General features: G+C 40.7%; 1 long non-coding RNA gene across 1 annotated transcript; it reads right to left on the bottom strand.

Annotated features, from left to right (window-relative positions):
• Window positions 1-10310: 10310 nt before the first annotated feature.
• On the bottom strand, window positions 10311-21640 carry LOC122431940. The gene is made up of 4 exons (XR_006266670.1): window positions 21503-21640; window positions 19013-19067; window positions 11172-11310; window positions 10311-11050 (listed from the first exon to the last, which is right to left on the bottom strand). It is a non-coding gene; the product is annotated as an uncharacterized LOC122431940 (long non-coding RNA).
• Window positions 21641-25886: the final 4246 nt, after the last annotated feature.

The raw sequence follows: 25886 nt of genomic DNA, 5'->3' as shown, positions 1-25886 counted from the left end.
CTCCTTAGAGGCCTTCCTCCTGGAGCCCACCAACGTAACTCTAACTTCTCTCCAGGCTTTTTAAACAGCTCTTACGTTAGATATTCCCTTTATCATTGTCCTGGGTTCTTTTATCTTCAGTATAGAAGCTACGATTTTCTGAATCCTAATCTTTTCTTGTTTACATTTTGGTGCCTTATTTTATTGGGGTATATGGGCTTCCTGTGTAATTTTTTAGCCCTTGCACATTTTAGCCAGTCCTTATTTTACTTTCACGTTTGAATATGAGTTAGAAATTTAGATGTTAGAAATTCTTTACAATTTTAAGGACATTTTTACATTTTGAGAACTGTGGTAGCCTTTGGAGGCCCCAAACATTGTATGTGACCCTGATTTCTTCTGTTCTCCAAAAATTTTATAATCTTCCCAACATCCTCAGTGTTCCTAATCTTTACCATGTTTTGCCTTGATTTATATAATTATTTCACATACATATGCATATTTATTTCTCCCCCTCCACCATTATATATTATATATGTAACACTGAATCACTTTGCTGTACAGTAGAAATTAACACAAGATTGCAAAATCAACTATACTTCAATAAAATAAATTTTAAAACAAATAATAAATATTTGAATAACAATGATAAAAAAGAAATATACCTCTAGCTTTAGAATGCAGAATTAACTATAGTAGGGCAAGAGTAGAAGTTAGAAGTTCAGATAAAAGGGTGCTATTGATCCCCAAGAAAAAAAAATGTAGCATGTTTATGGTGTATGAGAGACAAAGGGATTAATTTTAGAAGTGTTAGGTAGAAACAATTCAAAGGAAATTGTTGCTGGATTAGATTTGAGATAGACAGAAAAATTGAAGATTGTTGTTCATTCATTCATTCATTTGCCTTACAAGTCTGAGAGCAAGTTACTTTCAAAGGGAATATATGTAGTAAAGCTTATTGAGACAGGAGAGTATCAATAATTTCAATTTAGACATATGTGTAGGTCATTAAAGTTGAAATTTCTTGTAAGATTTGGATGTACTTTTGAGCCAGCAGTTCTTGTATATTGCAGGTGAACCTAAAATGATAAGCATAACAGGGTTAAATTGGATCCACAAGAGTCCAAAAGGGTATGACTATCGAGAAGGAATATGAGCCTGGACTGCTTCTCTGAGAAAAACCAGCATTTAGAAGGCAGCTAGAGGAAGAGAAACCTCTAGGGGAGTCTGAGACAAAGTCACTGGAGAAGCAGGAAGAAGCCAAGTCAACCGAGTTGTGATAAAGGAAAAGAAATAGCATTTTTCAAGAGGAAAGGGATGGTTGATTAAATAAAAAATCGAAAGATGCCCAAAGATGCAGCAACAAAGAACTCACTGATGATTTTGTTGAAAAAATTTTGGGGGAAAAGGGGTAGATGCCTAATTGAAGAGGTTTGAAAAGTGAGAAGTGGAGATAAGTAGACTTTGCTAGTGTAGACAAGATTTTCAAGAAGCTTGGCTAAGGAGAGGGAAGAGCGAACTGGAAGATATACAGGTAGGAAGGAGGAGGAGAGAGTGTTGCCCTAGACTGCTTGTAGGGAGAGAACTGAACATGTTAAAAATGTTGAAAAAACCCATTGGGGAGGGAGAGGTAGAGAATGAGACAGGGATAGGTACAGAAAAGGAATTTGAAAAGTCAAGCTAGGATTAGGGTATGTGTTATGTAGCACAGATGTAGAAACTTTCTTTTCTTTTCCTCTCTATTTCTTGAGATGAACAGAACACAGATGGGAGGATGGATACACATAAAGCTAAATGTACAGGTTAGGTTGTAAATATTTGAGGACACTTATTTCTAATGTTTTTATAATGTTGGTTAAAAGGAAGTGAAATAAACTTCTGCAAGTATGGTGGCAGGCAAAATGTAGAAATTTTGCAGTAATTATTGTGAAGAAAAGGAAAAGAAAATGAAGAAAACATTACTGAAATTGTCTTGAACAGTGAAGGGTTAACCATAAACTAACGGTCATAATTTCATAATGACATCACATGTCTAATGTTGACGTGACATCACAAGCAAAATGTTGGCTCTGCAGTCACGAAGAGCTGGATGTGAATTCTGTTCGAAAGTATGACAGTAAGTAAATTAATTAAATTTCTTGAGTCTCCATCTTATCATCTGTGCAATGGGATAATTTTATCTACTTTGCAGATTTAGACATTAACAGTCCTCGGCACAGAGTGGCTATTACTTTTTATTAATCTATTCTTTCTTTTGATGAATATCCATGATGTGTTTTGTTCCAAGTTTAATATTCTCTAAAAATGACTAAGGACACTTACTTTTTTCTATGTAAGTATAAAAAGTAGTCCTGGTAGTGTTTTGCAGAGATATTAACTCCTTATTATGTTACTGTTTACTGAGGCAAACTAGATTTAGTGATCAAATATGTTTAGGAAATGTTTCTTCACATTTACATTACAGTGTAGAAATGGGTTTCTTTACTGTGAGACTTACTGTCTGTAACAGACGCATGTGTGTTATGAGTGTTCACAAGAAATGCATAATGTGTGACAGCATCCATGGCTAGTGGTAAAGAATCTGCCTTCAGTGCAGGAGACTTGGGTTCGATCCCTGGGTTGGGAGGAGCCCCTGGACTAGGTAGGAAATGGAAACCTACTCCCGTACACTTGCATGAAAAGTCCCACAGACAGAGGAGCCTTGCAAACCACAGTCCAAAGGGTTGCAAAGAGTCGGACACGACTGAGCAGCAAAGCACAGCACATTCTTTTCGAGAGGCAACACAAAGGACCCGTGTTCTGTAGAAATCTTTAGTAAAGATTCCTTCCGGCCAGAGGCCTCTTTTAAGATAATAGACAAGATTATCAAAACCTAGTTAATGGTAGAAAAGAGAGATCTATACTCCCATCATTGCAGCGTTATTCACAATAACCATGACAGAGAAACAATTGAATTGTCTGCTGATAAGTGAATGGATAAAGTAACTGTGAGTTAAATACATTATTCATCCATAAAAAAGCAAGTCCTAATACTTGTGACAACGTGGATGAACCTAGAGGACATTATGATAAGTTAAATAAGTCAGATATGAAAGATAAATACTGTATGATCTCACTTGTATGTGGAATCTAAAAAGGAAAAATAAAAAGGCTGAAGTCATAGAAACACAGAGTAGAACGGTAGTTGCAGGTGGTGGGAAAAATGGAAAGAAGTTGGTCACCGGGTACAAACTTCCAGTTTTTTTTTTTTTTTTAATAAGATTAGTATTTATTTTTTTATTTTTTTATTTTTTTTACTTTTTAAAAAAATTTTATTGTTTGTCTTTTTCTTTTTTTTTTTTTTTAATTTTTTTATTAGTTGGAGGCTAATTACTTCACAACATTTCAGTGGGTTTTGTCATACATTGATATGAATCAGCCATAGATTTACACTTATTCCCCATCCCGATCCCCTCTCCCACCTCCCTCTCCACCCGATTCCTCTGGGTCTTCCCAGTGCACCAGGCCCGAGCACTTGTCTCATGCATCCCACCTGGGCTGGTGATCTGTTTCACCATAGATAGTATACATGCTGTTCTTTTGAAACATCCCACCCTCACCTTCTCCCACAGAGTTCAAAAGTCTGTTCTGTATTTCTGTGTCTCTTTTTCTGTTTTGCATATAGGGTTATCGTTACCATCTTCTAGAATCCATAATGTATCATGTGTTAGGTATAGCCTGTAATGTTCTTTATCTTTCTTGGCTTACTCTCACTCTGTATAAGGGGCTCAAGTTATCATCCATTCATTAGGACTGGTTCAAATGAATTCTTTTTGACGGCTGAGTAAAATTCCATGGTGTATATGTCAACAGCTTCCTTATCCATTCATCTGCTGATGGGCATCTAGGTTGCTTCCATGTCCTGGCTATTATAAACAGTGCTGCAATGAACATTGGGGTGCACGTATCTCTTTCAGATCTGGTTTCTTCAGTGTGTATGCCCAGCAGTGGGATTGCTGGGTCATATGGCAGTTCTATTTCCAGTTTTTTAAGAAATCTCCACACTGTTTTCCATAGCGGCTGTACTAGCTTGCATTCCCACCAACAGTGTAAGAGGGTTCCCTTTTCTCCACACCCTCTCCAGCATTTATTGCTTGTAGACTTTTGGATAGCAGCCATCCTGACTGGCGTGTAATGGTACCTCATTGTGGTTTTGATTTGCATTTCTCTGATAATGAGTGATGTTGAGCATCTTTTCATGTGTTTGTTAGCCATCTGTATGTCTTCTTGGAGAAATGTCTGTTTAGTTCTTTGGCCCATTTTTGGATTGGGTCATTTATTTTTCTGGTATTGAGCTGCATGACCTACTTGTATATTTTTGAGATTAATTCTTTGTCAGTTGTTTCCTTTGCTATTATTTTCTCCCATCCTGGGACGGCTGTATTTGCCTTACTGCTTATAGTTCTTTTGTAAAGTGGCAAAGCTTTTAAGTTTCATTAGGTCCCATTTGTTTAGTTTTGCTTTTATTTCCAATATTCTGGGAGGTGGGTCGTAGAGGATCTTGCTGTGATTTATGTCGGAGCGTGTTTTGCCTATGTTCTCCTCTAGGAGTTTTATAGTTTCTGGTCTTACATTTAGATCTTTAATCCATTTTGAGTTTATTTTGTGTATGGTGTTAGAAAGTGTTCTAGTTTCATTCTTTTACAAGTGGTTGACCAGTTTTCCCAGCACCACTTGTTAAAGAGGTTGTTTTTTTCCCATTGTATATTCTTGCCTCCTTTGTCGAAGATAAGGTGTCCATAGGTACGTGGATTTATCTCTGGGCTTTCTATTTTGTTCCATTGATCTTATTTCTGTCTTTGTGCAGTACCACATGTCTTGGACAGATAGGAAGAAGCAGTAAACTCTCACTGTTTTTGCAGATGAACATGATCCTCTATATAGAAACCCTAAAGACTCTACCAGAAAATTCTAGAACTAATCAATGAATATAGTAAAGTTGCAGGATATAAAATTAACACACAGAAATCCCTTGCATTCCGATATACTAACAATGAAAAAACAGAAAGAGAAATTAAGGAAACAATACCATTCACCATTGCAACAAAAAGAATAAAATACTTAGGAGTATATCTACCTAAAGAAACAAAAGACCTATACATAGAAAACTATAAAACACTGATGAAAGAAATCAAAGAGGACACAAACAGATGGAGAAACATACCGTGTTCATGGATTGGAAGAATCAATATTGTCAAAATGGCTATTCTACCCAAAGCAATCTATAGATTCAATGCAATCCCTATCAAGCTACCAACGGTATTTTTCACAGAACTAGAACAAATAATTTCACAATTTGTATGGAAATACAAAAAAACTCGAATAGCCAAAGTAATCTTGAGAAAGAAGAATGGAACTGGAGGAATCAACCTGCCTGACTTCAAACTTCCAGTTTTAAAATGGATTTGTTCTGGACTCCCTCGGCACTCCAAGGATTCCATGCTTCCACTGCAGGGGGCCCAGGTTCAATCCCTGGGCAGGGAATAAAGACCCAGCATAACCAAAAAAAAAAAAAAGATGAACAAGTTCTGGAGATGTAATGTACAGCATAGTGACCATAGCTAATAATAATGTGTTGCATACTTGAAATTTGTTTAAAAAAAAAAAAGTACATCTTTAGTGTTCCCATTCCATAAAATAAAAAGACAACTAATTAAAGTGATGGATATTTTCATTAGCTTGTGATAGTCATTTCATAATTTATAGGTTTATCAAAACATCTTGTTGTGCACCTTAAATTCACACAATTTTTGTCAATTTTGCCTCAATAAAGCTGGGGGGGGGCACATAAATGGTTGCATGCTCATTCATATCGAGAATCTGGAAATCAGTAATTTCTAACTTTGTTTTTTGACACATTTATTCTTTCTCATCTGTCTCTCGTGCATACATTCAGCAGAATATTGATGCTGGCTTGCATTGCCCTACAAGAGGCCATTGTTAAATTTTCAGGAATCTTGTGAGTCAGCTGATGTCCTTTGATATCTTGAAAATGAGCATGGTGGGACAGATCCCAGCTTCCTTTTCAGAGAACCTGTTGTCAGGCATTTAACAGCACTCCGCTGACACTGAGTTCAGATAGTACAAGATTAAAATGAATTTGGCATGTTTTTCCACACTTGAGGGTCTTCCTTTTTGGCCAGGGGAAAACAAGAAATGTACCCAAATAAATATAAAATGTAATGGAAAGTGATGCTTAATGCTTAGAACAAACAACAGCGGTGGAAAGCTAGCTACGTGTTGGCCATTGTTGGAAGTGCTCTTAATTTGTTGTTTTCGTTCAGTCGCTAAGTCATGTCCAGTTCTTTCAGCCCCAGGGACTGTAGCCCACCGGGCTCCTCCAGCTATGGCATTACCCAGGCAAGAATGCTGAAATGGATTGCCATTTCCTTCTGCAGGGGATCCTCCTGACCCAGGGACCGAACCTACATCTCCTGCGTTGGCATGTGGATTCTTTACCGCTCAGCCACCAGGGGAGTCCCTGTTCCTAATTTACTTTCTATCAAATTCTTGAAACCAACTTGGTGAAGTAGGTCATGTTATTATCCTTGTGCTGTTAATAAAGAAGGCAGGGTAGAAAGTATAAATAGTTTTTTTTAAGAAATTATGTAGTTGGTAGGTGGCAGAGTCAGCAGTCTAGCTCTGGGTGTCATTATCTGGTACCCAAGCCAGCAGCACTGCGTCGGGTCCCACCTTCCAGACACTTAAAGGGGTCAGCTGAAGCAGCGGGGCATCCTGAGGTGGGGACGAGGGAGGAACACAGCAGCTTTTTGCAAATCCTTCATCTCTGCTTGCAGCGCGGGGACACAGCCCCTTTTCCCCACCTGCACTCCCTGCGTGAGGTGAAAGGAGTGAGCTGAGGTGAACCTGTCATTAGAGGCCTACACTCCAATTGTCCTTCCCTCTGGCCAGCGGCCAGATCCCCTGCGCTAGTCCGTGTCGTTTTTCTCTGAGGTATGCACAAAGTGGAGGTAACTCGTGTCACATCTGTTCTTGCTTTGTGGGTCCTTTCAGAAAAAAAAAAAATCCCCGACTTTATTTTCCAAGAGAGACCCTTTAAGAAGGGCCGGATGCAGGGGTGGCCAGGAGGGAAACCTGTGCAGGTCCTTAGAAGTGATCTCTCCAGCTTCAGCATTCATAAAGCATACCTTGGCATTTGTGTTCAGACTCTAATGACTCCCCCTGACCTCTCTTCTCAGGTTTAGAATTTCAAAAACGTCACAATGTTACATTCCTTCTCTGCAAAGGAAATCAGACCTGCATGTCTATATTACACACCCAGATGCAAAATCTTCACAGAGAGGACTGCCTTTTCTCTGCTTTTTCACCAGAGCAGCTTCCCACTTTAAAGTAGCCTTGTGTTTTTGAGTCCTGGCATTTTCAGCAAAAGCCTTTCTCCTGGTTAGGGCCCATGTTTGAAATGAGTAGTTTTTTTTTGTTGTTGTTGTTGCTTTTTAATGGAGGCTTCTTTCTTTGATTCTTCCATATCATCTTATATATTCTCTCTCTGAAAATACTCAAAGTACACAGCTGGAGGTGGTTATAGGCAAATTCTGTGTCTGCCAATCAATTCATAATTGAAAATAAACTGAAAAAAAGTGGATAATTTTCTGGGCAAGGCCCACAGGACTCCATGAAATGGGGCAACCTGTCTGGCTATAGGGCTGATTTCTGAAAACCTGATTTCTTTTTCTCTTCTCTTTTGGTGGGTTAGTAGTGATTCGATTAGTAGGTTGACATGTAAAGAGCTCATGGCAATGTAGAGCAAGGTCCTTTATCCCTGGGGGGACGGGGAGCCACTGAAGTGCCCGCTGAGGAGAGTACAGTGCGGCCTCTGTTTTCTGTTTTCGAACAGTTCACTTCATTTATTTATTTTCATTTATGTATGTATTTGTGGCTGTGCTGGGTCTTCGTTGCTGCTCAAGGGCCTTCTCTTGTTGTGGCGAGCAGGGCCCCCCTGTTTGCGGTGTGGGGTCTTCTCTTGTGTTGGAGCCGGGGTCCCAGAGCACACAGGCTTCAGTAGTTGCGGCTCACGGGCTCTAGGAGCAAGGGCTTCAGCTGTTTGGGGGCAAGGGCTTAGTGGCCCCACAGCGTGCGGAATCTTCCCAGACCAGGGATTGAACCTGTGTCCCGCCCTGGAAGGTGAACTGTTAACCACTGGACCAAAGGGAAGTCCTGACCTCTGTTTTCGTGAGGCCCCCTCTGATAACTCTGGAGTGAGTGTGAGGAGACCCTGAAAGGAGGCGCCAGAGAGAAGTGGAGGAGAGAAGACGTCACTCACTTTCACAGCCAAATGAATTGGGAGTGAAGACAGGTCTTCCTTCCAGTCAATCTTGACTGCCCTGCTGGAAACACTCTCGTGACTCTGAACTCACTGTGAAGGCGATGGAACATCCCTGCCTCATTGCCCTGGCTAGCCAGATTGCTCTTTTTTTTTAAATTTTTTTAAATTTAAACTTATTTACTTCTGATTTGAGGATCATTGCTTTACAGTGCCCTGTTGGTTTCTGCCATACGTCAGCGTGAATCAGCCATGGGTACACGTATGTCCCCGTCCTCCTGAGTCTCCCTCCCGCCTCCCACCGCCCCACCCCGCGGGTTGTCACAGAGCGCTGGGTTTGTGCGCCCTGTGTCATACGGTAAACTTGCACTGGTTATCTGATTTTGCATCTGGTAACATGTATGTTTCCATGCTGCTCTCTCCATTTGTCCCACCCGCCCCTCCCCCCACTGTGTCCACAAGTCTCTTCTCTGGGTCTGTGTCTCCATAGCTTCCCTGTACCATCTTCCTAGGTTCCATATGTATGTGCTATATATGATATGATATTTGTTTTTCTCTATCTGACTTACTTCACTGTGTATAATACGCTCGAGGTTCATCCACCTTATTAGAACTGAGTCAAATGCATTCCATTTTATGGCTGAGTAGTATTCCATTTAGTTCTATTTTTAATGCACTTATGTCTCATCTTCCCGACTATCTATTGAAGTTCTTTGTGGGCAGGAAACATGCTTTGCAATTATATATGTCCTCTTCTTTAGACCATTGCTTTCTGCTCAGGAAGTATTTTTAGAGCATCTGTTTGTTTATTTTTAAAGTTTTTTTTTTTTTAATGTGGACCATTTTTAAGTCTTCATGGAATCCATTACAGCATTTCTTCTGTTTTATGTTTTGGTTTTTTGGCCATGAGGCATATGGGATCTTAGCTTTCCCATCAGGGATCAAACCCACACTTCCTTTACTGGAAGGCAAAGGCTTAACCACTGGACTTCCAGGCAAGTCCCTGGATCTATTTTTGACAAATAAAAATTGTATATTTAAGGTATACAATGTATGCGTGCATGGTAAAATGATTACCACAATGAAATTACCATAGCCTTTACCCCCCATAGGCACCATTTTTGGTGGTAGGAAATGGGAAGAACACTTGTGATTTACTCTCTTAGCAAATTTCAAGTATACATGGTTATCAGTTGTAGTCACCAGGCCGTACATTAGAATGCACTCATCTTATAACTGAAAGTCTGTACCCTTTGAGTAATATCTCCTCTTCCCCCCACCCCCTAGACTCTGGTATTCACTGTTCTACTCTGCTATGAGTTTGACTTTTTTTAAATCTTTTTTAGATTCTACATTTAAGTAAGGTAAGTATTATTTTATTTAGCAATTGCTGGTAATTCTCTCATTCTCTCTCTTTCTCCTTCCCCCTTTCCCACTCTGTGAACAATTTACATAGAACGTACTTGATGATTAGTTATCGAGATACCTCTCAGGTCTTCATTTCCGTTTATTTGTTCAGACAGGCTCCATTCAATGGAGATGAAATGTCTGAGTTTCTATTTCTACTTTTGTGACCTCTTTTACCAGATTGATGGCAAATCATTAGCCAGTTTGTGCCCCAGTATTCTTGTCTGCTAAATACAATGATTAAGGTAAATATAGGCTAAGAGCTTAAAACAACGCCTGGCCTGTATATTCTCCTTTCCCTTCCCAAATTTCCTGCGACCTTTCAGTCTGTCTCATACCAATCACTTCATCACCCTTTGCCCTTTTGTCTCTTGGTAGCTGTCATCCTTACTTTCTTACATGGAAACAAAATAAATCAATACAAAGCAATTACATTTTAAGCAAGATATGTTTGGTGGGGAAGGGATGATGTTTTGGCAAATTGTACCACCTGATTTTGACAGTTGATTAAAATACAATGCCATGTCTTTGTTTTCTGAACCAGTTACTTAGACATATCCGTGTCCTGCAGCAATTTGAAAACAAGTTGATCTTCACGAAGTAGGATATAGTTTACCAAAAGACTGGACAATTGGAAAGAGAGTTATGGAGTGCCATTCATCATGTGTTCCTCAGTCAGAGTAACCCAGACAGTGTCCTCATGGGTTCATTTACTGAGCATGCATTTATCAAATACCTTCAAGGCTCCTGACTCAGCTGTGGGTACCACAGGTGACTTTAAGATGAAAGACAGCGTCTTTAATCCAAAGGTTTCCATCCAGTAAAGAAGACAGCTGCATGAAAGCTAAATGACAGTGCAGTGGAAGGGTTTTCTGTGTGGACACAGGAAGCCCTGAGAACACGAGATAGGAAATATGACACCAAGGAAGTTTCCCAGTGGGTGTGATGAGGATAGAATGGAGGAAATAAAACCTCCTGCAGTGTCAGCGCTGAGAGGACCCTTACAGGCCTTGTGGCCCCAGCTGCCCTGCTGAAACCAAAGGCAACCAACCGCTAGAGAAATACCTAAGAGTTACCCAAAGAAATACCCAGGAATTACCCAAGAAATACCCAAAAAAGAAATACCCAAGAATTACCCAACAAATATCCAAGAAATACCCCCAAAATGCCAGAGATTTGTATTTTTGTACAAATCTTGTGACACCTTCCAAGAAGCTGGAATGAGGAGGAGCTTCTCAATTAACACCTACGTCTGTGGGGTGTGGGCAGGTGTGGCAGGTCGGGTTCTCTGGGCAGACACTGAGGTGGAGTTTAGAATACAAGGTGCTTCTTGGGGATTGATGCCTGTGAAAGGAGGAGGAAGGTGTGAAGTGTGGGACTGAGAGAGGGAGAAGTCTCCACCAGGCCAGAGCGGAGCTTGTCCGAGGGTCTCACATTAGCCAAAACGGGAAGACGTACTACTCACCTGCTCAGTCTCTGGGTGTAGACTCTCCCAGGTGCAGTTTCTGTGAGGCAGTTCTCTGCAGGCAAGATGGGTTTGGGGTTGCCGGCAGTGGGACGCTCTCTGCCAACTCCATCCACAGTCCCTGGGTAGCCTGACCTTCCTTTAAAGGGGACAGGGAGAGCACATCTCTGTGCCTACTAGAACTGAACTGGATTCAAGTAATATTTACTGAAGACTTACTATGTGCCAGACAGCGTGTCTAGCCATTTTACATACATTATCTCATTCAAGTCTCCCAGCCTTTTGTGGGGAAGGGTCATTTTGCCATCTGTAAGTTCCCAAATGAGTGGGCTCGCCTTTTCCTAGCTATGAAAATGTCAATAACAACCACTTTTCAGGTGAGCCTCCCAAGGAATCTGGGGCACAGGCTAACATCATCTGTTTCTGAAGTCAGCAACAGACGTTACAACAACCATGTATCTCAGGAGAGAACTGAGATGGAATCAGGTTATGGTTTTGTTTAAGACAAACTATCAAATCTGAGTCAAAGGGGCTAATGTCCCTGTCAATTCCATTTCTTCCCTGAGGTGTTTACAGTGATCACCAAGGAAACAGACCATTTTTATCATGCAAATATCAGCTCCAACTTCGGGAAGAGACTCCTACAATTGGCCACCCTAATCCCTCCGTCTGGTTCAGGAACCTTGTCTGCAATGTCTAGACAGGAGAGCCGTCTAGGTCATCACAGAGCCCTGAGCTGAGCTCCCTGGGCTACACAACAGGCTCCCACCAGCTGTCTGTTTTACACGTGGTGGTATATATATGTCAATGTTACTCTCAATTCGTCCCATCCTCTCCTTCCCCTACACCATCTCCCTGCCCCACCCCGTGTCCGTTCTTCCATTCTCTATGTCTGTGTTTCTATTCCTGTCCTGCACTGAATATTTCTAATAAAACTGGACACTCATAGCCTCATGGCAAAGCCACTCCTGATCATGGTTCTGCTACTCTATGGAGTTACACAGACGAAATTCAACTTTTCTTTCCTTTGGCTGTCTTTGAAGATAAGTGAGAGCAGCTTTCATGCAAACTTCTTTCCCCCAGTTGCTAACCCTGACTCTGACCTTCATTTACTCACTCAACCCTCTCAGGCTTCCTTCTTCATTCCTATGATGGATATAAGTTTATTCACCTAATAGGATTGTGGGCTTCAATAAAACTGTGCCTGTACCTGGTGAGCACTCAATAAACAAGAGTCGCTATCATCACTGTCATCAGTTTCACCTAAGTGCTTAGTGGCTCAGTCATGTCCAACTCTTTGCAACCCTTGGACTGTAGCCCGCCAGGCTCCTTTGTCCATGGGGATTCTCCAGGCCAGAATACTGCAGTGTATTGCCATGCCCTTCTCCAGGGGATCTTCCCAACCCAGCGATTGAACCCAGGTCTCCCACATTGCAGGCAGATTCTTTACTGTCTGAGCCACCAGACAGTGGCTGTAAGCACTGTCTTACAGTGTAAGCAAGTCTTACATTTATACTTACTTACATTTATAAATGTAAGCAAGTCTTCCATTTATACTCATGGTAATCCTGATGTTGAGTGAATTAGAGAGCATGGTACTTAAATTTATATGAACACGGTTCTTCAGTTACAAAGATCATTATTTATCTCATTCATGGCTTTCTTTTTTTTTAATGGAATCTGTGGTGGATCCAGCTGTGGTGCTCCATCTCTGTGTATGTAAGATTGCTTCTGGGGTTACAAGAACCCCCTGTATTCCGTTGCTTTCTAATTGGCATATTTAAATGCATTGGATAATTTGAATTCATGTCCCTGTGCAGAGTGGAAGAAAAATGAGACTTGGAGTGACAACCTCCTGCAAAGTCACACTCATGCATGTGTCAGGGACGGTACTTAAATTTAGCAGCGCTCTTTCTTGTATACTGGGCTTCCCTGGTGGCTCAGCTGGTAAAGAGTCTGCCTGCAATTCGGGAGACCTGGATTTGATCCCTGGGTTGGGAAGTTGCCATGGAGAAGGGAACAGCTACCCACTCCAGTATTCTGGCCTGGAGAGTTCCATGGACAGAGCAGCCTGGTGAGCTACAGTCCATGGGGTCACAAAGAGTCAGATATGGCTGAGCAACTTACACTTTGCTTATACACCAGGGACACTTCATAATAAATAAATTGTGGTCTTCTTGGAAAATCTTATGGACGCCCTCCCTAGTGCTAGAGGAACTCACACACACACACACACACATTTATTTCTGTTTAATTGCAGAGGATATATATACCCTAAAATGAAAATTCCTCACTCAAAGACACTATGATTGATAGTCTTAATAATTCTGAAATCAAGCTAGTAGGGAATCATTCCTGTGATCTGTCTCCTGGGTAGTCAGAGTAGAATTGGTGAAGAAAAGACTAAATGAGTGGTGAATCCATTGTAAGATAGTCCGTGAAACGTGTATGAAAATTTCACATCTCTTCTATATTAGGAGGCTAATATTCTCAGAATAAAGAATGAAATCATGGACACGCAGAACAGAGCTCCTAATTTTAAGACTAATGCATGTTCTATTTGCTGCATATGTCAGAACTCTCTGATTCATAACTCTGTGAGGCCCAGAGCGATCTGTCCCAGGGGATAGCAGAAATAGAAAAGAAAAAAAAAAAAAAGATGCTTTGTGATGTCTTTGGCCAGGCCTAGACACATGGAAATATTTGTTTATTTCATATGACCTGCAGTTATTTTAGCTATCTTATTTTCTTCATATAAACCCACTAGAATTATCTAAATCAAAGGCATTTTTTCCTCTTTCTCAAACTGTGATAAGAACTTCTCAGTTCTAGCTGTCTCTCTTCCTCCCTGTCTCCGTATCTTCCCACTCTCTTATGTGTCTTCCATATAAGTCTTGCCCAAACTCAGGATCTCTGACACAGTTTCAGTCTTTGGAACTGGCTAAAAACACACGTTCCTATGCTGGGGCGGTGGGGCGGAAATGGGAGGAAGGGATAGTTAGGGAGTCTGGGGTGGACATAAACACTCCAATGTATTTAAAATGGATAATCAACAAGTCCTACCGTATAGCACGGGGAACTCTGCTCAATGTTATTTGGCAGCCTGGATGAGACAGCAGTTGAGGGATACATGTATATATATGACTGAGTTCCTTTGCTATCCACCTGAAACTATCACAACATTGTTAATTGGCTCTACTTCAAATAAAATTAAAAAAAAAAAAACAAAAAAAAAAAACCTTAAAAAGTACAGCTTCCTCACCATCCAAACCCAGGTTAACATGAAGTTTGGCATTGAGTCCAGGCATCTACATTTATAATTAGTTGCTTCACCGTGTCTGTGGCTTAGTCATGTTGGAGAACCTTCTCTAAGGCATACCAGTTAGCTCTGTATGGCTCTCGAACCTGGAATATAACGTGCTAGCTGTCCTCAGTAGCTCTTTTGCACCATGAAAATCTCAACTATCTAGGCTTTCATGAGTTTCCACAAGAAGTCCTACTACAGCCAGCATTTTTCATTTCTTAGCTATTTTACTGAAGATTTATGAGGTTCTGAGAAAGAGACATGGAGTATGGCAACAGCTTTTCACTTGGAACAAACCCATTAGATACATCTCCTTTCCTAAGGGTCTCCTCACCCCGGCCCTATCTAGGCCACACCCATCTCTTTAGGCTAACTTTCCTGCCAAGCAGTGCCAAGCTTTTCTCTGGTCTTCCTCTCTCCTCAATTATGCAGTGAAAGTGAAAGAGTCTCAGTGGTGTCTGACTCTTTGTGACCTCATGGACTATGCAGTCCATGGAATTCTCCAGGCCAGAATACTGTAGTGGGTAGCCTTTCTCTTCTCCAGGGTATCTTTCCAAACCAGGGACCGAACCCAGGTCTCCCACATTGCAGGCGAATTCTTTACCAGCTGAGGCACAAGGGAAGCCCATAATCATGCAGAGAAGACTCTTTTTTCCTTACGATACCTGGAGTCAACCAGAGATGACTCCCACTATAAAGGGCATCTTTTAAAAAAGGAGGGGTCTCCCTTCCCAAAAGCAATTCATGCATCAATTGCCCTGAGGACACAAATCTCTCCAACTCATTACAAGGCTACTGTAGCTATATCCTTCACCTGCCTTACACCTTCCATTGCCCCACCATACATATATGGTTGATTCTTACCTGTGCTTGCATGTTACATTTATCTAGAGAGTTAAAAATTAAAATACTGATGCCTGGGCTTCAATATGGACCATTAACGAAATTTCTGAAGATGAGCCCCCAGTGGAGATAATTTTTAAATGTTCCCCAGGTGATTTTTATGTACAGCCAGGGTTGATAACTAATAGTTTAAAAACTCCAGAGACCTGAACTGGCCTGGGTTTCCTTTCATAATCCAGCCTTAACTTTCACTTCTAGTTTTATATCCTTCATGCTGTTTCATCACATTTTATGTATCAGTCAAAACTCTGGAAGGTCTCCTACTTGAACTTTCAAGTGTCAATTAAAATGCTTCCATTAAGCCACCCCAATCCCCACTAGAGGAAGCAATCTCCTTTTCTGACCCCTCCAGCTCTTTGATTTTCTTTATGCCACACTCATCACAAGCTTGTTCTATCTCATATTAAATCTTTCATATTCATGCACCTTCCTCTCTATTAGCTCATCAGCATTCTTTATTATAAGGCATTAAAATTAGCATTTTTCTATTCTCATTGTTATATTAACACAACCTAAATTTGATGAATAGTATTATTAGTGGGAAATTCAAACACCCATCACACTACATTTACAAGACTTAGTTTCCTGTGCCTCACAAGAGACAGCAAAATTAGGTGTAAAAATGGTGAAACCCAAAACAGGTGACTTCAAAATTGACAGAGATCTTTAAACTTTAGTGCTGAAAGGACCTTAGAGATCACTTACTTTTATCACTTTACACAGATCAATACAACAAAGATTAGTGAGGGGAAGAAGTTCCTAAGCTCATGCGGGCAGTTAGTAGAGAGCTGGGATCAGACTCCAGGTGACCCTGGTAAACACCGTGGTACACTCTCTGCTTTACCAGGTCAAATCATTTTCATTAAAAACATCCATAGACAGAATTTCTTCACAACCCAAGAAATTTTACTCTGCAGGCAACTAGATGACTTCATACTCTGCCAGAGGTGGCGGAAGAAAAGTCAGTTTTGGTACCAGGAACAGCCAGAGGTTCTCTGTCCCTCTTATAACCATCATTGAGCATCCCAATGTACTTTGCATAAAATCTTGCCATTGCTAACAGCTTAATTCATCACAAACACATCTGATGCATTACGTAAACATGAGTCAAAACTCCAGCTCAAGTGGGTGCTTTGGAACCTTTCCTCAGAACTCAGATGGGTTTTCATGTGTTGTGATCCAGGGATGTGATTTAGCATAAAGAAAATGAGAATAATTAGAGTTCTCTGTGTCCCAAGCATGATGCTACATGCTCTAAGGAAAACCAAGGTATTTATGTCATGATAAGTGCGATCTTAATACTTCTAATATAATTTGGTGAAGACCAATATTAATATTCAATTGCTCTAAAATAAGGCCAGCTGACAAGTATAAGAATAAATTACCTATGGATGCATAGCGAAGAAAAATATTTGCTATTTAAAACCAAAATTGCCTTCTGATGAGAATTGTTTAGTCACTAAGTTGTGTTTGACCCTTGCAGTCCCATGGACTGTAACTCACCAGACTCCTCTGCCCACAGGATTTTTCAGGCAAGAATACTGGAGTGGTTTGCCATTTCCTTCTCTATGGGATCTTCCCGACCCAGGGATCGAACCCACGTCTCCTGCATTGGCAGGAGGGCTCATTACCACTGAGCTACCAGGGAAGCCCTCTCTAGAGAGTAGAGTCTGCCGCATGAGGGATGTCTCAGTTGTTCTGAGCACCTTACTTAGTATAGTTACACTAAAAAGTTCTGGAGCTGAATTCAGGTATAAGAACTATGAAGACCCAAATCAGTTTTTGTAGAGAGAAACATTCTTATCTAGAGCTCTTTACTTCACAATTTCCTTCTTTTGGGAGCCTTATCAGAAGTCCTAGAACATGCTTTATTTTCCCTCTAAGTATTTGATTGTCACATGAACTCAGAGGAGCAACATGGTGGAGCCATTAGTTCAGACTGTAAATAAAACAATAACATTTGAGATGGAGATTGCTCTGTGTTATAAATTCAGTGCACCAAGTTAGCACTTGAATTATCCTAGGATTCCCCAGGTGCACTCACCAAGTGTCTTACCAAGGAAGGGTTTTCTTTCTTACATGCCATTTGTCCCTCTTGATGGTTGTTGGGTTTATGATGCATTATATGTTATGATCTCTCAATAAAAGCCTCTGCCTCACACACTGGCCTTTAGTCATGACTGAAAGCACTATGGAAATTGTTTTTTTCCCTACCATTATCATTTATCTTTTCCTTTACTGCCCTAAAGAGGTGCTAACATGACTCTTAGCAATGAAGGGCAGTTTTTCTTATCTGGGCCTGGGTTTCAGCATGCTAATGTAGGATATTAGGGTGATGCTAAATTATCCCATTTCTTTAAAAACTGACACATAAAAGGTATTTCACATGGCAGCACCAACCAGATCCTATCTGACCAACCGCCACCTCCCCAATGATATTTATGGAGAAACAGGGCTATTGTTGGCTGGTTGCAGAGAGAAAAGTGTCTTTGTCTTATAATTGATATCCCAAAATTCTATAAACATCATGCTCTCTAGAGAGCCATATTTTAGATCCGAATGAGCTCATGTTTTGTACACAAATTTTAGGGACGTTGCAAGAGGATTTGGAGTTCTGGATAAAAGGCAGGCTTCTGAACATCAAATATTCAAGACTGGGTGTTTGATTTTCTGTGTCTTTATGTAAGCAACTTCAAATACCAGGATTTGAGTCAGATATCTCAGAAGGCTATGTTCAATACTTTGAAATGAAATAGAACAGTGTATTTTGCATTGAAAATATCCACAACCCAAGAAACTTTACTCAAAAAGCAACTAGATGGCATCATTCTCTACCTTGGGTGGCTGAGGAAATGTCAATTTTGATGCAGACAAGTTCTTTGTCTCTGTTATAACTATCACCAAGCATCCCAATACATTTTGCATGAAACCCTGCCATTGATACAGCCTAATTTATCACCAACACATCTGAATGGATTGAATAAACATGAGTCAAAACTCCACCTTAACTCTAGTTTACATAAGAATTACCCAAAGAGATAATTGAAACCCAGATTCTTGGACCCCCAACCAAAAAGATTCTGATTCAGTGGGGCTGGGGTGAGGCCCAAGAATTTATTTTTCTTGAAAACCTCTAGATTATGCAGATATGCCAATTCACATATACAAATTATGGCATAGACTATTTAAGTTTGGTGATAAGATATAAGATGACCTTTCTTTTTAAAATACATATTATTTATTTTCATAATCTTCAGCATATGTAGAATCTTTTTACAAGGGTTGCCTTTTTTAGTTGCTTGAATTAGTCAAGTATATACAAGCCTCTAGGATTTTGCAACTATTTTGTATGGAAACTCTTTATCTGTTGTGGCTCATTTTTCAAGCCTTAGTTTAAAGGACATTTCTCTTGAAAAACCTGTCTTCACTTCTTTGTGTTTCTGAGTTCCCTCTATTGTGCTCCTATAGCATCCTGGACTTTATTACCCACTACCCTTTCGTATTGTTCATTTAATTGGATGTCTAGCCACTTAGACGGAAATCTTCACAGACTTCTAGTTTTTCTATCACTCTTACTATTGTGTCTTCAAAACCAAGCAATGGAATTACCCTGCAGTTGTTTCACTATAATTACCTGTCAGTTGCTCTCAAACTTCCATTCAAGGGATAGGAGAATAATTGATGAAGTTCTGGAAAAGAAATAGAATGGTTTAAGGACAGAGTCCACACAACCCTTCAGAGATTATCTGGTTCAAGTTTTTCCACTGTGTTGCTGGGAAACTGAGACCCAGAAGGAAAAAATAAGACTGGTCCAACAGGTTTAAACTAGTGCTCACTCATTTCTTATGTCTTCTCACCAGCCAGAACTTTATAAAATGTGTACATCCTTAAAGAGAAGAAAAGAATTCCCTGTCCAACTAGAAGCTGAATTAAATCCAAGTGACAGAGATGTAGCTTGTAACTGGGAAACACTTGTACTTTGCAGAGTACAGCTTGGAAATGCTGGCTTCGGCTCTCCTCACTGGATACTTAGCTCCTCTGCCAGCCAGGCTACCACATAATGTCCCAATAGTGTCTACAGCGATGAGGCTCTCACCCAACCATAACTTTCCCATACAAGTGAACACATATGTGCTCAGATTTCTCCACCTCAAGAGTATGAAGTGAGGGCACATTGCATTTATGACTTGAAATTTCCTAGCTCATTGCTCTTTCACATATCAAGATCTCAGGTACTTTTCCCTCCTCCCAAATCCACATGTTGCTTCTGTGTCATTGATGGAGTCCCTCAAAAGCAGAATGTCACCGGAGACTTGCATGCGGGTGGTTTATTGAGGAGTGCTCTCAGAAACACCTGTAAAGAACAGAGGGGAGCAGGACCAGAGAGAGAAGAGTCATCTGTAACTTGGCAACATGAGGAAGAGCTGAAGCTCAGTCCTCTGAGAGTGGTCAGAAACAGAGGGACAGTCACCTCCCGTAGTATCGCCTTCTATTTCTACTTGTTAACCAAATGTTCACAAGATTGGCTGAAATGATGCTGCTTTGGGCTAGATTCCTATCAATTAGTGTGGTTCTGGGAATAAAGGTGTCAAGGCTAAAATACACCGAGTACTATATTATAGGTCATACATGCCCTGTAGTTTATTTATCAACAAAGCTTTATGGGATTGATTTTAAGAGATAGATATGAGATAAATACCTCTTATTAGGTTTAAAAAAATGAGATTAACAAAGGTCAGAAATGTTTTGAGAATCTCATGCATCTATTGTACCAAGCATAACAACTAAAAATTTGAACCTAAATTTGTCTCATAGCATAAAAGCCCGTGGTTTTAACTGAAATCAGTGGCCAAACTGGTGAAGAGACTTGAAACCATTCTGTGTGAGAAACGGAAAAAGAACCAAGGAGTGGTTAACAAAAAGAAGTTCAGGCTTCTGAGAGAAAGAGAGTTATGATCAACATCTTGAAATCTTTGCAAGGCTATCGTCTGCATAGAGAGATCCCGTTGAGGAGAACCAGGCTTGCAGCAAGTCAATTGGAGCCAAATGTTAGGGCTGACATTCTGACGACTGGAATTGTTGAAAGCTGTGGCAGGGATGCCTGTGGGAGCAATAGTCATGTAATTATTAAGCCCTTGTTTTCATGCACAGGAAACCCGACTGGGAACATATTATGATCATCTGCTTGATAAACTTATGGTTTGATGAGAGCCTCATTGCTGTAGACACTATCTGGACACTTCATGGTAACCCAGCTGGTAGAAGGACTAAGTATCCGGTGAGAACAGCCAAAGCCAGCATTTCCAAAGCGTATTGTGCAAAGTCCAAGTGTTTCCCAGTATGTCAATAGGTGGCCTGGAGGAAAACGGCTCTGCAGTCAAATGAGCTAGGGAAACAATTAAAATCAAATGTATTTATATGTAGCCTGTTTTAAAAAATGGTACAGATAGACCTATTTGCAGGACAGAGATAAAGATGCAGGAGTGGACAGCACACAGGTGGACACAGGAGGAGAAGGGAAGAGGGGGATGAATTGGGGGAGTAGCGTTGACACATACACACTACTGTGTGTGAAATGGACAGCTGCTGTGAAGTTGTTATATAGCACAGGGAGATCAACTCGGTGCTCGGTGATGACCTAGGGTTGGGATGGGGATGGGGTGGGAGGCAGGCTCAAGAGGGAGGGAATATATGTGTACAAGTAGCTGATGCTCTTTGTTGTAGAGCAGAAACTAACACAACATTGTAAAGCAATTATACTCCAGTTATACTGTAATAAAAACAAAACAAAAATCTTTTATGCTAGACTTTTCAGAACTTTGCACAAAGACATTACGGATCTCTAATATAGTAGGCACTGATTCATAAACTTACTTGTTCAGGAAACTCCCTTTCCCTGGAAACCTACTAATATCCAGTTGGGGTAATGGTGGTGAAATGATGACCTCTGAAGTTCTGTCTCATCCTGGGATTCTACAATTCCTCAAGCACCAAATGAGTCAAGCAACTTAGAATTTAGTACTAATCTTGGAACAAAGTCACTGTGTCTTATTAAGCAATTTCCTTCCTGTTTCTGAGCTTCAGCTTAGTGTCTCTGGCTGAAAAAAAAATGCTGAGTTCTCACCTGCAATATTTTGCAGTTTTATGGAGGCTTCAGGGCATCAAGGAGGAGTTTCACCAGTTGACAGTTCTCCAGGGCCTTCCTTTTTCTAATGCCAGTGAATTTCTAACCTGGTGGCTCTGAGTAAGTGCATAGTGTTTCCTGGTTCCTATTCTGCTGGAGAGCAGCTTGGGGATAGAAAGCCAAAAGGACCTCCCATTCTGAAGGTTTCCAAATTGGTTTTGCAGACCTCAGCAATTCAGAGTGTTTGAGGACACTGCAGAGATGTGCAGTTCTGTGGTTGACCCCTCTCAAACAGTACATAATTCTGAAAAACTTGGAGCTCCTCCATAAAGCCATATTTCAGTTGCACATTTTAGGCATGAGATTTCAGCCAAAAGCCATAATATAACACTGCCGAGGATCTTTTTCTTTTCTTGCAAAAATATGCATTTGGACAAAACTTAGGAACCTAAAATTACAGGAATCGAATGTACCTTCTGTGTTAACCAAAGTGCTGCAAATCAAATGATAAATCACAGAAATGTACAGATTCCTTAGCACAAAGTCCTATCTAAGACTTCGATCTTCCCTATATCTCTGTGAGATCATTGCTTAACTTACTGATCATACTTATTTTGAAAACCTGCAGTTTCTGAAGCTGACCTATCAAAGTCATACGTCTTACCATTAGGAAAGCCTGTCTTCTCTTAAAGGTGTGTCTTCTGTTTTTCCCATCTGCATTCCCTGCTCACCATTCTGAGGATCCAAGGGAAGAAAAATCCCATGGTCAGTCTCTAAAGTGACACTGAGTGGTAAAGATGAGAAAGATGGTCTACCATGTATAAAAATATAGACAACAATGTTTCTCCATTGAAAGTAACATGAATAAGTAAAATAAAGCAGTCTTCAAATTCAGAAAGTCCTGCAGTTCCAGTAAAACCAACATGAAATGAAAAAATGCTTGCTCTTTGGAAGGAAAGCTATGTCAAACCTAGACAATGTATTAAGAAGCAGAGACATCACTTTGCCAACAAAGGTCCATATAGTCAAAGCTATGGTTTTTCCAGTAGCTATGTACAGATGTGAGAGTTGGCCCATAAAGAGGTCTGAGCACCAGAAAACTGATCCTTTACAATTATGGTGCTAGAGAAGACTTTTGAGAGTCCCTTGGGCTGCACGGAGATCAAACCAGTCAATCCCAGAGGAAATAAACCCTGAATCTTCATTAGAAAGACTGATGCTGAAGTTGAAGCTCCAATTCTTTGGCCACCTGATGTGAAGAGCCAACTGATTGGAAAAAGACCCTGATGCTGGGAAAGATTGAAGGCAAAAGGAAAAGAGGAAGGCAGAGGATGAGATGGTTGGATGGCCTCACTGAGTCAGTGGCCATGAGTTTGAGCAAGCTCAAACTTTCACTACCTGGAAAACAGAGGGAAGCCTGGTGTGCGGCCGTCCATGCAGTCACAAATCGTCAGACACAACTGAGCAACTGAACAACAACAACAAAGTCTTCTACTGGCACACTAGTGACCTTGAGCTCTCTGTTTAATGTCCATGAGCCCCAGCTTCTTCATTTTTAATTAATGGGCAATAATGGCTATATCACAGGATCATCATGAGGATGAATGAGAGGAAGCACAAGAAGCCTTTGCTATGGTGATCCATCTTTTCCCCACTCTGCATTGGCTTTTCTTCTCTTTTCACAAACCTGACAGGATATAAGGTGACTTCATGCCCCTTTATCATGCAGGACTTCTGCTTGTCTCCCAGGAAGCCCAGGGGTCTGCAGGGAAAAATAGTTCCAAGTAAATTGCAGAGCTGGAGTCTCATCGCCATGACTTTGGCCATTATACTTCTATTAAATGACACTACTCTATAATATTAAAGCATCTCATTTCTCTTCGGGCATTGTCATGCAGACCAGAGAAAGAAGACCTTGACTATTTTTCGGTACAATGTTAATATATGTGAGGGTGCACTGGAGGAAGTCAAAGCAGGCAGTGTGCTCGGACGATAACTAATTTCCTTAAGGATTATTTCATTATGCACTCAGTGTTCTGAAACGCCAATAGCCGCAGATGCAGTATGATTACACTGTCTTTTTCATTTCAATTATTCTTTAGGAAGGGTGATCATTTTTCATTATGGAGGAAAAACTTGTATGGTCTGGACTGAGATAACAGAACAAAACAACAAAACATCATCTCTCTGTGAGGTCTGACGTCAGATTTAATCACACTGAAGCAATGGAGGTTGCTGAACTGGGAGGCAGGGACCTGGGTCTGGCCCTGCTCTGCTTTAAATTGACAAGTGGCTTTGGGAAGCTGAAGTTTAGCATTTTGTGATCCTCTGTGTTTCTCATTTGATCATTAAGAGGTAGGGCCGGGTGATGTTTAGAGAAAATTTTACCTTTTCTAATTTCTAGTGTTTATAATAGGGAAGAACCAAATCAGAGGAGTTACATTCAATGGCCAATCCAAGGAGCTTCCCACCAAGGGAGCCAAAAACACCCATCCAATCTAGAGAGACACAGAAACTACAGCTGGGGACTGGATGCCAGAGAGGCACATGTTACCTGTTTCTAATCTGAGAGAGGACCAAGCAACTTGCCCAAGATCTTCTCAAAACAAATTACCCTCCAGTCAAAGCCAGAAGGTCTGTCTCTTGCCTCCCAGGATAGATGTCTCTGTTCTATCCCTCTGCCCCAGGAAGCCCGTCAGATAAGCTTTCCTGCATGTCTCGTCTGTCTACACTTCCGCATTGGTTGGAAGTAAAGATGTAGAAAATGCAGGTATGGCATTCATAAGATGTTTTCAGTTGCTACGCTGAAACAAAAGACGATGCTTTGAAATTTAGCTCTACCATTAGATAACTTTATATTTGAAAGTTAAATATAACTCTTTTAAAATTTACATTTTTAATTGCAGGGTAATTGCTTTACAATGTTACATTGGTTTCTGCCATGCAGCAACATGAGTCAGCCATAAATGTACACATGTCCCCTCCCTCCTGAAGCTCCTTCCCACTCCTCACCCCGTCCTGCCCTCTAGGCTGTCGCAGAGCACCACACTGAGCTCCGTGTGTTATTCAGTAACTTCCTGTTGCTTATCTCTTTCACATACGGTGATGTGTGTGTTTCAGTGCGTCTTCCTCACTTTGTCCCACCATCTCCCTCCCTTGCTGTGTCCAAAAGCCTGTTCTCTATGCCTGTGTCACTATTCCAGCCTGCAAATAGGTTCATCAGTACCATTCTTCTAGATTATATATATGTGTGTGTGTGTGTGTGTGTATACACACACAAAACAAATTTTGCATATATATGCATTAATATACAAAATTTGTTTTTCCTCTTTCTGACTTACTTCACTGTGTATAATAGGCTCTAGGTTCATCCACCTCACTAGAGCTGACTCAAATCTGTTCCTTTTCCTGGCTGAGTAGTATTCCATTGTATATATGTACTACAACTTCTTCATCCATTCATCTGTTGATGGACATCTAGGTTGATTCTATACCCTGGCTATTGTAAATAGTGCTGCAGTAAACACTGGGTATCCCCCTCCATTAAAAATTATTCCAGAACGCTATGAAAATTCTCTCCCAAAACAGAGTTTTCTGAATTGTGTGATATAAAACGCAAATCTATACTTCGAATTTCTCGTACAAAACCTATTTTATTAAAAATACAGAATGGTGTTGTATAATGGAAGAAAAAAGCATAGGTGTAAGGGAGATTCAGAATTTGACTGTTGACTCTGAAGGTTAGGAGTTCTGTGAGTTTGAATACAATTTTTTTTTTCCCCAAACAAGTCTATTTCCTTATGTAGTAAGGTATAGGGCTTCCCTTGTGGCTCAGATGGTAAAGAATCAGTCTGCAATGTGGGAGACCTGGGTTCAATCCCTGGGTTGGCAAGATCCCCTGGAGGAGGGTATGGTAACCCACTCCAGTGTTCTTGCCTGGAGAATCCCCATGGACAGAGGAGCCTGGTGGGCTGCAGTCCATAGGGGCTCAAAGAGTCAGACATGATGGAGAGACTAAACACCACACAGCACAGTAAGGATAGAGAAGACTTCAGTTTCCTTATATGAAAGGATAGAAAGTTCCCATGTTTCAGAGTTGCTATAAGACTCCAATTAGGTAAGGTATTAAAGTCCCTTCCATGATGCCTAGGGTACATAGAATATCAGTAAATGCACAGTAGGTATTGTAAGTGAGATTTGAACCAAAGTAAAATTTCATAGAACACTATTTCTCATGCCCTTCAGTAAGGTTTATTTAAACCATCTTTAGGTGGAGCCTCTAATTCCAAAGGTGTGTGTGAAGAAATGTCTTAATGAATTTATGTCTGAGAGTATGAACTATTACCAGCCTACAAGTCAGGTTCATCTACTCTTCCAACTTTAA

The sequence above is a fragment of the Cervus canadensis genome, chromosome 30 (assembly GCF_019320065.1).
Source record: "Cervus canadensis isolate Bull #8, Minnesota chromosome 30, ASM1932006v1, whole genome shotgun sequence".
Taxonomy (NCBI): domain Eukaryota; kingdom Metazoa; phylum Chordata; class Mammalia; order Artiodactyla; family Cervidae; genus Cervus; species Cervus canadensis.
This window is presented reverse-complemented; position numbering and strand designations above follow the sequence as displayed.